Source organism: Phocoena phocoena, chromosome X (genome assembly GCF_963924675.1).
Source record: "Phocoena phocoena chromosome X, mPhoPho1.1, whole genome shotgun sequence".
NCBI classification, from domain to species: domain Eukaryota; kingdom Metazoa; phylum Chordata; class Mammalia; order Artiodactyla; family Phocoenidae; genus Phocoena; species Phocoena phocoena.
In genome coordinates, this window is record NC_089240.1 from 53,602,681 (window position 1) to 53,618,947 (window position 16,267).

Below are 16,267 nucleotides of genomic sequence, written 5' to 3' on the forward strand. Positions count from 1 at the left end.
ACGAAATCACACAATTAAAAGGAAAACTAACAAAAATGCAAAACCAGAAAAGAAAACCAAAGCAGAGTGCCAAGTGAAGAATTTAGCAAAGAAAGAAACTGACAAAAGTGATAGAAAAAGACAAAGTGTAAAAAGACAGAAGAACTGAAAAGCAACTTAGCAAAAGAAATATAAAAAAATAAAATTAAAATATATTAAAGAAAAAAAAAGACAAAGAAAACTCCACACAAATGGTAGAAAAAAATCAGGCAAACAGAAACAAAGAAACACACACATGCAAAAGAAACAAAAACAGAACCAAACAAAACAAAAAACAAGAGTACAACCAGAGAAACAGAAGAACCCAAAAACGAAATCAAACAATTAGAATCAAAACTAAGAAAAACACAAAACCTAAAACCAAAACCACAGCAGTGTGCCAACTGAAGAATAAATCAGTGAAAGAGAACAAATTGTTAGAAATGATTTAAAAAAAGGGACAAAACAGAACAGAAGAGCAAATTAGAAACGGAAATATAAAAAAATGTAAAAAATATGTTAAACAAAAAAAGAACAAAATAAGGGAAAGGAACACAGAAGAACAGAAAAGCAAAGCAATATATATATATATATATATATATATATATATATATATAAAACTAAAAAATAAAAGTATGTTATATAACATAAATATCCCGAAAGAGTGAAAAAAAACTAAAACAATAAAAACAAACAAGGAAAAAAAAGCCGGAACCAACAAGAGAATGAATCAAAACATAATAAAAATATTAGTAATATTTATTTTTCCCTGGGGACTCTGCTGTAAGTGTCCTTGCAAATGCCATGAGCCACAGCCCACCTCCACCTCCCCAAGAGGCCCTGCTCTGCCTCTGGGCTGGTCTCTGGACCTACCGTGTGCCCTGTGGGGACCACTCAGACTCTGATCTGTCCCAATTCCTGCATGTGCTTGCCCCCAAAGTTCAAAGATGCCAGAGCTAGACCGTTTTCATTTGTGGGAACACTCACTGTCTACTAAGATATTCCATAGATGCAGGGTCTAAGTAGCTGATCACAGGGGTTAATTTGTAGCTTGTAGAGGTGATGGAAAGATATTCAATTCTCTTCCTTAGTTGCCCCATCCCTGGGGTTCAGATTTGGTTTTATCCCCACCTCTGCATGTGGTCCAGGCACAAGAGTCTGGTCCTGAGGCTGCCTTGGAGCTCTTGGGTCTGCCTCAGTGAGGACAGGGTGCAGAGGTGGTATGACTGCTTGGATCTTGGGAGCGCCAGTGGCACCAAATGTGCAGGGAAGCTGGCGGCCATGGTGCAAGTGATATGGCCCTAGTGAGGGCCTGTTCTGGCGCCTGGCCTAAGGCACATAAGGGCCAGCCTTGGTGGGGCTTTTTCTGGTGCCCAGTAGCAGATTCTTGAGGGCCAGCCCTGAGAGGTCTTCTTTTATTGTCATTGGCAGGCACTGGTGTGTTGGGAGAGAGAGGCTACAATAGTGGCTCCTCCCCCTTTGTGTGACTCAGCAGTAGCACCCTTCTTCCATGGCAGTCTGGTCTTCCTCCATAGGTATTCCCTGCTGCGGATTTCCTCCCTACCATCCCCTCAGTCCATCTCCCCACAGCCAACAACAGTTCTCATCCCAGGCCTGTTCTCCAATCTCCACACTCCAGCCCCCCACCCCCTTACACACCTGTGATCTCATGTCCCAGTCCAGGACATGTAGGGCTTCAGTATGAACCGTGTGTGTAATTCTCACTCTGTTCCATCTGCCACAGATCTGCCACTTCACCCTCTTCCAACAGCATCTAATGCTTCCCTTCTGTCCCAATCTATTTCCTCTTCAGAGAGGGGGTTTCCCTGTTGGAGAGGGGCTTTCCCTGAATTTGGGAATCTCTCCTCTGCTTCAGCTCCTCGACCCTGGGGTGCAGGTCCCATCCTGCTTCCTCTCCTCCTCCTCCCTTCTTTTTTTCATCCTATCCAGTTATGTAGGGCTCTTTATAGTCCTTGCTGGTGTCCGAGGTCTTCTGCTAGTGTTCAGCTGGTGTTCTGCGAGAATTGTTGCATCTATAGATGAATTCCTGATGCATCCATGGAGAGAGATGAACTCCACGTCCTCCTACTCCTCTGCCATCTTAACTCTCTAGAACTTCTTCTTTTCTTACATTTTCCCCCTAATTTTGTTTAGTTGTGTGTTCTTGTGTTTTACTAAACTTTCTTAGGAGGATCGTTTTAGATTTTTGGTCACACAGTTTATAGATCTCCGTTTATTTAGTGTCAGTTATTGGAGCTTTATTTGTTTTTGTTTTTGTTTTGGTGGTGTCATTTTTACCAGATTCTTTGTGATACTGATTCCTTGAGTTAGTATCTGTGCATTTAAGTGATCTCCTTTTCTAGAGTTTATAACTTCATTTCATCAGATTCACCAGCCATCTCAGCTTGGGGTTCTGGATGGCCAGATGGTAGCATCCTTGGGCAAGTGGGGCTTGTTGCCACGGTCCGTTTGGGTGAGGCCACTGCCTATGTTCTGACATCAAGGGGCTTGCTGATGGCTAGGGACATTTACATATGTCTGCTGCTTAGTTTACTGCCCAAGCATGGCTGTAGGATTGGCTCCACAGTTGCTTGGATTTTTTGGTCAGGATTCCTAGTTGAGTGAGAATGGATGCTATACTGAGCACTTGGGCAGGGCTGCACACTTGTTTCCTTGCCCAGGAAGCGCTGTAGAATAGGCTCCACTGTCATTTATGGTTGAATGACTGGTGACCCAAATCAGGCAGAACTACCACCAAGCTCCCTGGACCGGTGGCACCACCAATTCAGTTCTGCACATTGACAGAGCCACTGGCTTGGCTGTCTGCTTGTGTTTTTTTTAAGCAGGACTGTGGGATAGGCTTTGCAGCTTCCCAGTTGCTCTGGTTAGGCTTCTGTATTGAGCATATCTGGGTGCTATATTCAGTCATTGGTAGTGCATCAGATTTCCTTCCCAGCCAAAGCATGGCTATATAACATGCACCATGGCCAGTACAGATTATTGTCTGGGGACTCAAATCCAGCTAGCTCTCTGATAGATAGGGCCCCTGGCTCAGCTCTGCAAACAAGCAGAGCTTCTGGCTGAACTGTCTGCTCAGATACCAGAGCAAGTCGGGCTGTAGGGTGGGCTACACAGCCTCCCAGGTGTTGTGGTTAGGCTTCCTGTTTGGATTGGACTAAGGGTATTCTTAACTGTAGGGGGGCCGTGATACTTCTTCTCTGCCAAGGCAGGATGGCAACACAGGCTCCAAGGCTGACATAGCTCATTGGCTGGGGACCTGAGTCAGGCATAACTCTCTACTGAGTTCCCTGTCCAGATAAATTTCCTGGCTCAGGTGGATAGAGCCACTGGCTGGACTCTCTGCTCAGGTGCTACTTTCATCAAGACTTTTGGGTGGACCACATAGCCTCCCAGGTGCTCTGACAAGGCCACAATGCTAGGCTGGTCTAGGGGCTATATTCGGCAGTAGGCAGCCCTTCACATTCACTTACCTGCCAAAGCAAGGCCTCATAATATGATCCATGGCTGATAAGGTTTGTTGGTTGTGGAGCCAGAACTGGTAGAATTGCCCCTGAAACTTCCTGGCCAGAAAGGGCCACTGGCTTGACTTTGCAGATTGAGAGAGCTACTGGCTGGGCTCTCTGCTCAGGTACTGCTGTGAGCAGGGCTGTAGGGTAGGTCACACAGCTTCCCAGGTGCTCTTTTTAGGCTTACTGTATGGGCAGGACTGGAGATTATATTCAGCAATAAGTGGTACTTCAAATTTCCTTCCCTGCCTATGTTGGATAGTAGAACAGTTTCCAAGGTGTGTACAGCTAATTGGCTATTGACTCATCAGGCCGAAATCTACACTGAGCTTCCTTGCCAGATGGGGCCACCAGCTTGACTCTGCAGATGGACAGAGCCACTGGTTCATATCTCTACTTGAGTGCTGCTGTGAGGAGGAACTCAGTCTGCCAAGATCCCAGTGCTTGTTTCTGCAAACCATTTATCTGTTCCAATCTGATCTGCAGTGGTCAAGCCCTAGAGAATCCTCTTGTGATCCCTGTAAGGTGAGACCCACTTGTGCCTTCTGGAAAGCATTCTGTAATATTGGTGGAGCTGGATGTTTACCTTGGGTTCTTTTGTTCCCATTGGAAAAATGTAGGATTGGGGGGCCCTCTCAGCTCGAGGAGGGGCAGTGTGGTCAGCATGTAGCCATTCCTCTTACCTTTCTAACGTGTTCTTTTCCAGACTCTGCAATCAGAAGGTGTGCTTCATCCTCACCTCCGTGTTCTGGGATTTTTGCAGTGGTGTCTTTTCTATAGATAGTTGCTGGTTGATCTTCTTGTGAAGAGGACTGAAATAGGGAATGATTATATCACCATCTTAGTGATGTCATTATCCTAATATATTTTGAAATCAGGAAGTGTGATGCCTCCAACTTTGTTCTTTCTCAGGACTGATTTAGCTATTCATGGTCTTTTGTGATTCTATATAAATTGCAGAATTGTTTTTTCTGTTTCTATAAAAAAATGCCATTGGAAGTTTGATAGGATTTCATTGAATATTTAGCTCATTTGGGGTAGTATGGGCATTTTAACAATGTTTAGTCTCCTACACATGAATATGGGATGTGATTCCAGTTGTTTTTGTCTTTCTTATTTTCTTTTATCAGTGTTTTATAATTTTCAGCGTAGACGTCTTTCACCTCCTTAGTTAAGATTATTCCTAAGCATTCATACATTTTGGTGCTGTTTTAAATGGGATTGTTTTCCTAAGTTCCTTTTCTAGATACTTTGTTGTTAGTGTATAGAAAGACAACTGACTTTTATATGCTGATTTTTTTATCCTGCAAATTTACTGAATTAGTTGATCAGTTCTAACAATTTTTTTAATGGAGTCTTTTTTTTTTTACATATAAGATCATGTCATATGCAAACAAAGATAATTTTACTTCTCTCTTTCCAATTTCAGTACCTTTCATTTCTTTTTCCTTTCCTAATTGCTAAGGCTTGCAGTGCAATGTTAGAGATGGCAAGAGTGAGCATCCTTACCTTGTTCCTGATTTTAGAAGAAAAGTTTATAGTTTTTCACCACTGAGTATGATGCTCAGTGGGCTTATATGGCTTTTATTACATTGAGTTATTCTCCTTCTACTTCTGGTTTGTTGAGAGGTTTTTTTCATAGAAGTGTGTTGAATATCATCAATTGTTTTTTTCATCTATTGAGATTATGTGATCTTTATCCTTCATTCTTTTGATATGCTTATCACATTCATTGATTTTCCTATATCAAATGATCCTTGCATCCCATGGGTAAATCTCATTTATCATGGTGTATGGTCCTTTTAATATGCTGTTGGATTCAGTTTGCTATTATTTTGTTGAGGATTTTTGCACCTATATTTATCAGAGATATTGGCCTGTAGTTTTCTTGTGATGTATTTGATATCAGGATAATGCTGGCTTTATAAAATGAGTTTGTAAGTGTTCCCTGCTCTTTAATTTTTGCAAGAGTTTAAGGATTGCATTAATTCTTCCTTAATTACTTGGCAGAATTCATGAGCTAATCCATCTGGTCCTGGGATTTTCTTTGTTGGGAGTATTTCATTACTAATTCAATCTCCCTACTACTTATGAATATGTTCAAGCTTTCTATTCCTTCATGATTTAGTAATGATAGATAATATGTGTCTAGGAATTTATCCATTTCATCTAGGTTATTGAATTTGTTGGTGTATACATTTTAATAATAGTCTAATTCTTTTTATTTCTGTTGCATCAGTTGTAATGTCTGTTCTTTATTTTCTGATTTTATTTATTTTAGCCTTCTCTTTTTCTTCATAGTCAGTCTAGGTAAGGTTTTGTCAAGTTTGTTTTCTTTTCAAAAACCCAAATTTAGTTTTGATTTTTCTATTGTTTTGTAATTTCTATTTACTTTGTATCTGCTCTAATCCTTCTTATTTCCTTCCTTCTACTAATATGTGGTTTAGTTTCTTTTTGAGCTTCTTGAGTACAAAGTTTGTTTGTTTATCTGGATCTTTCTTATTTTCTTGTATATGCATTTATTGCTATGGACTTCTCTCTTCAGATTTTGCTAAGGTTTACCAATTTTACTGATGTTTTCAGAGAATGAGATATTTGTTTCATTGAATTTTCTCTAATAATTTTATATTTTTAAGTTCCTTGATGTCTGTGCTTATGTTTACACTTTTCTTTTTTATGCTTCCTTCTTCAAATTTATTTTGGTGTTTTGTTTCCTAGGTTATAGATGTGGGAGATTAGATAATTGACTTGACATTTTCTTCTCTTTTTGGATTAGATTTTTTTCACTGTTTATTGAGTGTACAATATTTACTGTACATTCATTTTACAATGATGTACAATATTATATGTTACACTGTACAGCACAGTGATTCACAATTTTTTTAATTATTTTTTTAACATCTTTGTTGGAGTATAATTGCTTTCCATTGTTGTGTTAGTTTCTGCTGTATAACGAAGTGAATCAGCTATACGTATCCATACATCCCCATATCTCCTCCCTCTTGCATTTCCCTCCCACCCACCCTATCCCATGCCTTTAGGTGGTCACAAAGCACCAAACTGATCTCCCTGTTCTATGCAGCTGCTTCCCACTAGCTATCTATTTTACATTTGGTAGTGTATATATGTCAATGCCACTCTCTCACTTTGCCCCAGCTTACCCTTCCCCCTCCCCGTGTCCTCAAGTCCATTCTCTACATCTGCGTCTTTATTCCTGTCCTGCCCCTAGGTTCTTCAGAGCCTTTTTTTTTTTTTAGATTCCATATATATGTGTTAGCATATGGTATTTGTTTTTCTCTTTCTGACTTACTTCACTCTGTATGACAGATTCTAAGTCCATCCACCTCACTACAAATAACTCAATTCGTTTCTTTTTATGGCTGAGTAATATTCCATTGTATATATGTGCCACATCTTTTTAATCCATTCATCCATTGATGGACACTTAGGTTGCTTCCATTTCCAGGCTATTGTAAATAGTGCTGCAATGAACATTATGGTACTTGACTCTTTTTGAATTATGGTTTTCTTAGGGTATATGCCCAGTAGTGGGATTGCTGGGTCGTATGGTAGCTCTATTTTTAGTTTTTTAAGGAACCTCCATACTGTTCTCCATAGTGGCTGTATCGATTTACATTCCCACCAACAGTGCAAGAGGGTTCCCTTTTCTCCACACCCTCTCCAGCATTTATTGTTTGTAGATTTTTTGATGATGACCATTCTGACTGGTGTGAGGTGATACCTCATTGTAGTTTTGATTTGCATTTCTCTAATGATTAGTGGTGTTGAGCATCCTTTCATGTGTTTGTTGTCAATCAGTTCTTTTAAATAATTTGAAGTTTGCCTTTGGACTAAGGTATGGTCTACCTTGGCATGTTTTCTTGGCAACTCAAAAGAATGTGCAGTCTTTTGTTTTTGAGTGCAGTGTTCTGAATGCATGTGAATTAATTCTCGTTGGTTGATAGACATTTTTTTTGCTTTCTTCTATATCCTGGTTTGTTTTCTATCTGACTTGTTGCAAGAGGAGTATTAAACTTTTGAATTAATTGTGGATTTGTCTATTTCTCATTTCAGATCTCTTAGTATTTCCTTCACATATTTTGAAGCACTTGTTTTTTGGTGCATTGATATTTAGTGCTGCTGTGTCTTGTTGACAAATTGGCCTTATTATGACTACATAATTTTCTTTTTTGCCTCTGATATTTTCTTTGCTATGATATCTGCTTCAGCTGACATCAAACCCAGACACTTCTGCTTTCCCTTCAATAATGTTTGCATGTTATATCATTTTTTTCCATCCTTTTACTTTCAACTTGCCTATATTTGAGGTGATTTTCTTGTAGACTCCAGATAGTTGGGCCATATTTTTAGAATTTATTTTTTTATTGAGGCAACATTGGTTTATAACATTATATGAGTTTCAGGTATACAACATCATATTCTACTTCTATATACACTACAGCTTCCTCACCACCAATAATTTAGTTTCAGTTCATCACCACACACCAATTTTGCCCTATTCCCTTTCCCCTTCACTACTGTTAACCACTACTGTCTTCCCTGCATCTATATATTTGTTTTTGTTTGTTCATTTATTTTGCCCTTTGATTGTCTTTTTGTATTTCACATACGAGTGTGTGTGTAAAATCATATGGTGTTTGTCTTTCTCTAGCTGACATATTTATCTTTTGTTCTTGGCATAACACCTTCAAGGTACATCCATATTGTTGCAGTTGGCAAGATTTCATCTTTTTATGGTTGAGTAGTATTCCATTGTGTGTGTGTGTGTGTGTGTGTGTGTGTGTGTATCTTATATTTTCTTTATCCATTCATCTGTTGATGGGAACTTAGATTGTTTCCATATCTTGATTATTGTAAATGATGCTGCAATGAACATAAGGTTGCATATATCTTTTAGAAATTGTGTTTTCATATTCTTTGGATAAAACAGATAAGTGACATAGCTGGATAATATAGTAGTTCTATTCTTAGTTTGTTGAGGAATCTCCATAGTGTTTTCCTTAATGGTTCCACCAATTTACATTCCCACCAATCCTTCATGAGAGTTCCCTTTTCCTGAAGCCTCTCCATCACTTGTTATTTGTTGACTTTTTGGTAATAGCCATTCTGAGCGGTGTAAGGTGATATCACATTGTGGTTTTCATATGCATTTTTTGACATTGAGCATCTTTTCATGTGCCTGTTGACCACCTGTATGTCTTCTTTGGAAAACTATCTATTCAGGTGCTCTGCCCATTTTTAAATTGGGTTGTCTGGTTTGTTGTTTTTTTGATGTTGACTTGTATGAATGCTTTGTATGTTTAGATACTTACCCATTTTTTGATATATGATTTGCAAATAATTTCCCCCATTCAGTAGGCAGCCCTTTCATTTTGTTGACAGTTTCCATCACTTTGCAAACACTTCTTAGTTTGATGTAGTACCACTTGTTTATTTGTGGTTTTATTTCCCTTGTCTGAGGAGACATATTCAGAAAGATATTGCTAAGACCGGTATCAAAGATTATACAGCATGTTTTCTTCTAGGAGTTTTATGGTTTCAGGTCTTATTTTAAGTCTAATTAATTTCAATTGAGTTTTATGTATGGTGTAAGATAGTAGTCTAATTTAATTTTTTTGCATGTGACCATCCACTTTTCCTAACACTATTTATTGAAGAGACTATGCTGTTTCCACTGTACGGTCTTTGCTCCTTTGTCATAATTTAATTGTCCATATAGGAGTGAGTTTATTTCTGGGATCTCTGTTCTATTCCATTGATCTATGCTTCTTTTTTTCTACCAATAATATCCTGGTTTGATTGCTTTAGCTTTGTTATATAGTTTGAAATCAGGGAGGATGATAACTCCAGACATGTTCTTTTTTCTCAAGATTTCTTTGGCTATTCAAGGTCTTTTGGGGTTCATAAAAGTTTTAGAATTTTTAGTTCTATTTCTCTGAAAAAAGGTCCTCAATCTGTAGATTGCATTACATAATATGAACATTTTAATAATGTTAATTCTTCTAATCCACAAGCATGAATTATCTTTTTATTTTGTTGTGTATTCTTCAGTTTCATTCAACAATGCCTTATAGTTTTCAGTGTATGTTTTTCACCTCTTGGTTAAATTTGCTCCTAGGTATTTTATTCTTTTTGGTGTAATTTTAAATGGTATTGTTTATTTCATTTTCTGCTAGAGATGATCAAATGTTTTTGTCCTTCATTTTGTGAAAATTTTGCATTATGTTGATTGATTTGCTCCCTTGAACCATTCTTGCATCCCTGGAATAAATTTGACTTGATACAGTGTATGATGTTTATGATATATTGCTCTATTTGGTTTGATAATATATTTTTGAGGAATTTTGCATCTATGTTAATCAGCGATATTCGCTTGTAATTTTCTTTCTTTGTGTGTTGTCTTTGATTTTGCTATCAATGTAATGTTAGCCTCATAAAATAAGTTAGGAAACATTCCCTCTTCTTCAATTTTTTGGAAGTTTCAGGATTATAGGTATTAAATCTTCTTTGAATGTCTAGAAGAATTCTCTGATGGTGTCTGGTCTTGGGCTTTTGTTTTGGGGGAGGTTTTGATTACTATTTCAATATCTTAACTAGAATTTGGTTTATTCAGTGTTTCTCTATCTTATGATTCAGTACTCAAAGGTTGTATAATTCCAAGAATTTGTCCATGTCTAGGTTGTCCAATTTGTTGACATATAGCTGTTCATAACATTCTCTTTTAATTAGTTTATTTTTTGGTATCCAGTGTTATTTCTCCTCTTTTCTTTTTCATTGTTTTTATCACAGACTTTTCTCTTTTTTCTTAGTGAGATTATTCATTCTATTTATTTTTTCAGTGAATCATCTTTTAGTTTCACCGATCTTTTCTATTGTCTTTTAGTCTCTATTTCATTTACTTTCATTCTGATCTTTATTATTTCTGTCAACTGAAAAAAATGCACAACCTAAAAGTTACAAGTTATGTTTTATTTGGGGATCTTACTGAGGACTATAGCCCAGGATACTGCCTCTAAGGTAGCTCAGAGGAACTGCTCTGAAGAGGTAAGGGTATGAGGGTATTTTTGCTGGAAAAAAACATGTAGTCAAACATCAAACGGTTACTGATAATCATAAAGAACAGACATCTCAAGTAAATGAGTTTAATGCTTTCCTATGTATAGGAAGATGCAAGAACCTGGGTTCATTGAAATTATTCCTTAGATATGCATCTTAATTATCTAGGGCCAGTACCCAAAGCACAGAATGCTTTCTGTTTTTCTCCATCCTGAATTCTCCTCAGGGCACACCATTGGTAAGAGAGTGCAGTGGCTACTGGCTTGATCCTTGTAGTACTGGAATGGAAGGCAGCATTCTTTATTTACAGTGCTCCCTGTTGGTCATAAATTCCCAACCAAGGTTTGGGAGCCATTTCATGACCAATTTGTCTCACAGTGCTGGGAAGTCTCATTCCTGTGTCAGACAAGGATCTCAGTGATAGGCCATTCATGTGCTATATCTGGGTTAGGCCCTGTTAATAACCAAAATCTCTGGATCATCTGTCTTACTAGTCTATTACAATTCAGGAAATGATTTTCCCTTGTTACTTCTCCCTATATCTAGAATTGCACCATTACAATTAATTTTATATAGAGCTATATATGTGATCAATTGTATCAAGATGCTTAGCCATCATTAATTTTGTCAGAGGCCTGGTTACACATTGGATAATGCAGGAGACAACAATCTTTTAAAACTATACAGAGTATAAGTAATACAGCTAATAACATTAATAAAATCATAAGTAAGGATTTATGCCTTGAGTTTCCAGAATCAAGCCAACTCCCTAAAAGACTAGAAAGTGGATCACTTAAGGCAGAAATCTTATTTTTCATGTGGGTCATAGTTAGCATAAGAGGAAAGGTGTTCTGGTAAACAAAGACTAAAAACCAGTAATATTTTAGACAAAACCTCATAAAATTATAAATCATGTTTATAAGTTCTTTCAGTGTCATGTAATTAATTCTTCTTGATTTGGATGAAGCCATCAGGTTTTCCTTCGGAGTTTTGTAATTTCTTACCCAGTTCAGTAGTATGATCTAAAAGTCATCAGAAACTTATATTTGTCAGAAAGTTTTTTTTTAATGGATCTTTGTGAAGATCTTCATTTTGTAAAGGGCTCAGAATATAACAATGACTGTCTGTAGATGACAAAAGACTTAAAATGGCATGATTAAAGATCTGATTACAGTGCTACTGACAAAGAAAATTGGCTGTTTCTGTGATATACAACATTTTAAGATAATAAGTAGAATTATGACTGATATTATACCAGAACATGCCAGATTTTTAGAAATTCTATATAATTTTTGGAATATCTGTATTAATGACACTTATCCATACAATATAACCAAAGAAGTTTTATCACCACTTATTAGTCAATACTTAATTTGATACCAAATAAACATAATTATTTTAATATCTCACTTTGGAATGTTTCAGGGGCCCTTTGAAGCATCCAAACATTAGCTAGAGATCAAAAGAACTTCATTTAGAATTTGACTTTGGGAACGTTTCCAAGATATCAAAAGGTTTTCAAAAACTTGAATCATACATCACTGTGAAACATTACTTGTTCACTTAGCCAAAGTGACAATTAAATATTTCAAAGACAAATACAGAAAGTTACAATATTATTTAAAAGGTAAAGAAGTCTTTCAATTTGTTATCAAAAGCAGAACAATATTCCAAGAAAACTTTGTGCTCTTAACACAGAGAGTCAACCAAATTCTAGTTTTGTACCAGCTTACTTTTTTTTTTTTTTTTTTTTGCGGTACGAAGGCCTCTCACTGTTGTGGCCTCTCCCGTTGTGGAGCACAGGCTCCAGACGCGCAGACTCAGCGGCCATGGCTCACAGGCCCAGCCGCTCCGCGGCATGTGGGATCTTCCCGGACCGGGGCACGAACCCGTGTCCCCTGCATCGGCAGGCGGACTCTCAACCACTGCGCCACCAGGGAAGCCCACCAGCTTACTTTTAATATTAAAATTTATTTATTCAATTCAATTTTATTTTAAACTTAGCCAGTCATGACCATGCAGAAACTCTTTCTCAGGGTTCCTTTTCCACCAACCTTCTGTAACTTCTTTTTTACTTTCAGTTTTTGTCCTATGCTTTTTCTTTCCTTCTCTCTCTCCAGGACAAAATTACTTTCTTTTCTCATAACAAAATGCGTTTCCATGCTTTATACTTTTCTCCTTTTTTACAAAGATGTTTTCCTTATAGAGTTTAGTAGTTTTAGTTACGGATATCAATAGACATCTTAACTTTAAAAACCTTAATCTCTACTGAAAACTGAGAAGTAAGCAATTATGAACTCTTACATTAATGTTCCATAGATTGGCAAACTTATAAGTATTATTTATTATTTCTAAAAACATGATTTTTTATAGAAAAAATTTTCAGCATGGTCCCCCAAATTTTTATTCTTTAGTTTCTCTGTAAAAGGAAGACTTTGTCCAGTAATTAATGTTTCAGTATCTTATTTAATTTTGGAATAATCTAGATATTTTAAAAATTTCCACCATTTAACTTAGCAAAACTCTTAAGTTTCTAGTTACCAAAAACCTTCAGAAACTATTTTTAAGTTGACATACCACATACCAATAACCACAAGTCAAAAACATACAATAGATTCACAAAAACCAAAAAGAAGAGAATATAAGTATAACACAAAAGAAAATCATCAAACCACAAAAGAAAAAAAAAAAGAACAAGAAAGGGACAAAGAAGAAATATAAAATCAAGGGAAAACAAGATTTTAAATGGCAATAAATACATATGTATCAATAATTACCTTAAATGTCAATGGACTAAATACTCCAGTCAAAAGACACAGTCTGGCCAAATAGATTTTTTAAAAAAGCAAAAAAAAAAAAAAAAAGACAAGAGCCTACAATATACTGCCAACAAGAAACCCACTTTAGGGCAAAGGATACACATAGATTAAAAGTGAGGGGATGGAAAGAGATACTTCATGCTAACGGAAATGACAGGAAAGTGGGGGTTACAATACTCATATCAGACAAAATAGACTTTAAAACAAAGGCCATAAAGAAAGATGAAGAAGGACACTATATAATGATAAAAGAATCAATACCAGAAGGGGATTTTACACTCATCAACATATATGCACTAATATAGGAGGACCCAAATACATAAATCAATACTAACAGACATAAAGGGAGAAATTGACAGGAATACAATAATAGTAGGAGACTTTAACACCCCACTCACATCAATGGACAGATCTTCTAGACAGAGAATCAATAAAGCAACAGAGATCCTAAATGATATAATAAAACAGTTAGACTTAATTGATATTTTCAGGACATTACATCCCAAAAAATCCCAGAAATCCCCTTTTTTTCAAGTGCAAATGGAACATTCCCTAGGATTGACCACATTCTAGGACACAAAACAAGTCTCAGAAAATTTAAGAGTATAGAAATTATCTCAAGCATCTTTTCTGACCACAACAGCATGAAACTGGAAATTAACCACAGAAAAAGGAATGAGAAAACAAAAATCACACGGAGACTAAACAACATACTATTAAAAAACAAATGGGTCAATGATGAAATCAAATAGGAAATTTTAAAATACCTTGAGACAAATGACAATGAAAGCACAACCATACAAAATCTGCGATGCAGCAAAAGTAGTTCTTAGAGGGAAGTTCATAGTGATACAGACTTTCCTTAAAAAATAAGAAAAATCTCAAACAACCTAAGCTACATCTTAAAAGAATTAGAAAAAGAAGAAGAAATAAAACCTAAATTCAGCAGAAGGAAGGAAATAATAGAAGTCAGAGAGGAAATAACTAAAATAGAGATTAAAAAAAAGAAGAAAAAAATAAATAAAACCAAGAGCTGATTCTTTGAAAGGATAAACAAGACTGACAAATCTCTGGTCAGGCTCACCAAGAAGAAACGAGAGAGAACTCAAATAAACAAAATAAGAAATGAAAAAGAATACATAACCAATTACACAGAAATACAAAAAAACATAAGGGAATACTGTGAGTAAGTATATGCCAACAAATTCGATAACCTAGAAGAAATGGACAAGTTTCTAGAAACATACAGCCCACCAAAATTGAATCAAGCACATGAAAAGCTGCTCAATATCACTAATTATTAGAGAAATGCAAATCAAAACTACAATGAAGTATCACCTCACACCAGTTAGAATGGACATCGTCAGAAAATCTACAAACAATACTGGAGTGGGTGTGGAGAAATAGGAACCCTCTTGCACTGTTGGAACGTAAATTGATACAACCACTATGGAGAACAGTATGGAGGTTCCTTAAAAAACTAAAAATAGAATTACCATATGACCTACTACTGGGCATATACACAGAGAAACCCATAATTCAAAAAGACACATGCACCCCAATGTTTATTGCAACAATATTTACAATAGCCAGGTCATGGAAGCAACCTAAATGCCCATCGACAGATGAATGGATAAAGAAGATGTGGTACATATATACAATGGAATATTACTCAGCCATAAAAAGGAACCAAATTGGGTCATTTGTAGAGATGTGGATGGATCTATAGACTGTCATACAGAGTGAAGTAAGTCAGAAAGAGAAAAATAAATATCATATATTAACATATATGTGGAACCTAGAAAAATGGTACAGATGAACTGGTTTGCAGGGTAGAAATAGAGACACAGATGTATAGAACAAATGTATGGACACCAAGTGGGGAAAGTGGTGGTGGGGTGGGGGGGGTGTGATGAACTGTGAGATTGGGATTGACATATATACATTAGTATGTATAAAATAGATAACTATTAAGAACCTGCTGTATAAAAACATAAAATAAAATTCAAAAATAAATAAAAATAAATGAAATGTACAGTTAAGAAAAAAGGGAAGAAATAGATAATTTGAACAGACCAACCACTGAAAGTGAAATAGAATCTGTAATTTTAAAACTCCCTACAAATAAAAGTCCAGGACCAGATGGCTTCACAGGTGAATTCTACCAAACATACAAAGAAGAACTTATACCAATCCTTCTCAGACTCTTCCAAAAAACTGAGGAGGAAGGAAGACTCCCAAAGACATTCTCTGAAGCCATCACCCTGATACCAAAACCAGACAAAGATACCACCAAAAATGAAAATTACAGGCCAATATCTTTGATAAATATAGATGCAAAAATTCTCAACAAATATTGACAAATTGAATCCAACAATACATAAAAAAGATCATACACCATGACCAAGTAGGATTTATCACAAGTTCACAAGGATGGTTCAATATACAAAAATCAATCAATGTGATCCACCACATAAACAAGAGAAAAGACAAAAACCACATGATTATCTCCCTAGATGCAGAAAAAGCATTTGACAAAATTCAACCTCCATTCATGATAAAAACTCTTACCAAAGTGGGTATAGAGGGAACATATCTTAATATAATGAAAGCTATTTATGACAAACCCACAACCAATATAATACTCAATGGTGAAAAGCTGAAAGCCTTCCCACTAAAATCTGGAACAAGACAAGAATGCCCACTCTCACCTATTCTATTCAACATAGTATTGGAAGTCCTAGCCACAGCAATCAGACAAGAAAAAGAAATAAAAATTATCCAAATTGTAAGGGAAGAGGTAAAATTGTCATTATATGCAGAAGA

General features: G+C 36.4%; 1 pseudogene; it reads right to left on the minus strand.

Annotated features, from left to right (window-relative positions):
• Window positions 1-1,092: 1,092 nt before the first annotated feature.
• LOC136142121 (importin subunit alpha-4-like) overlaps window positions 1,093-16,267 on the minus strand; it is a 79,870-nt pseudogene continuing 64,695 nt past the window's right edge.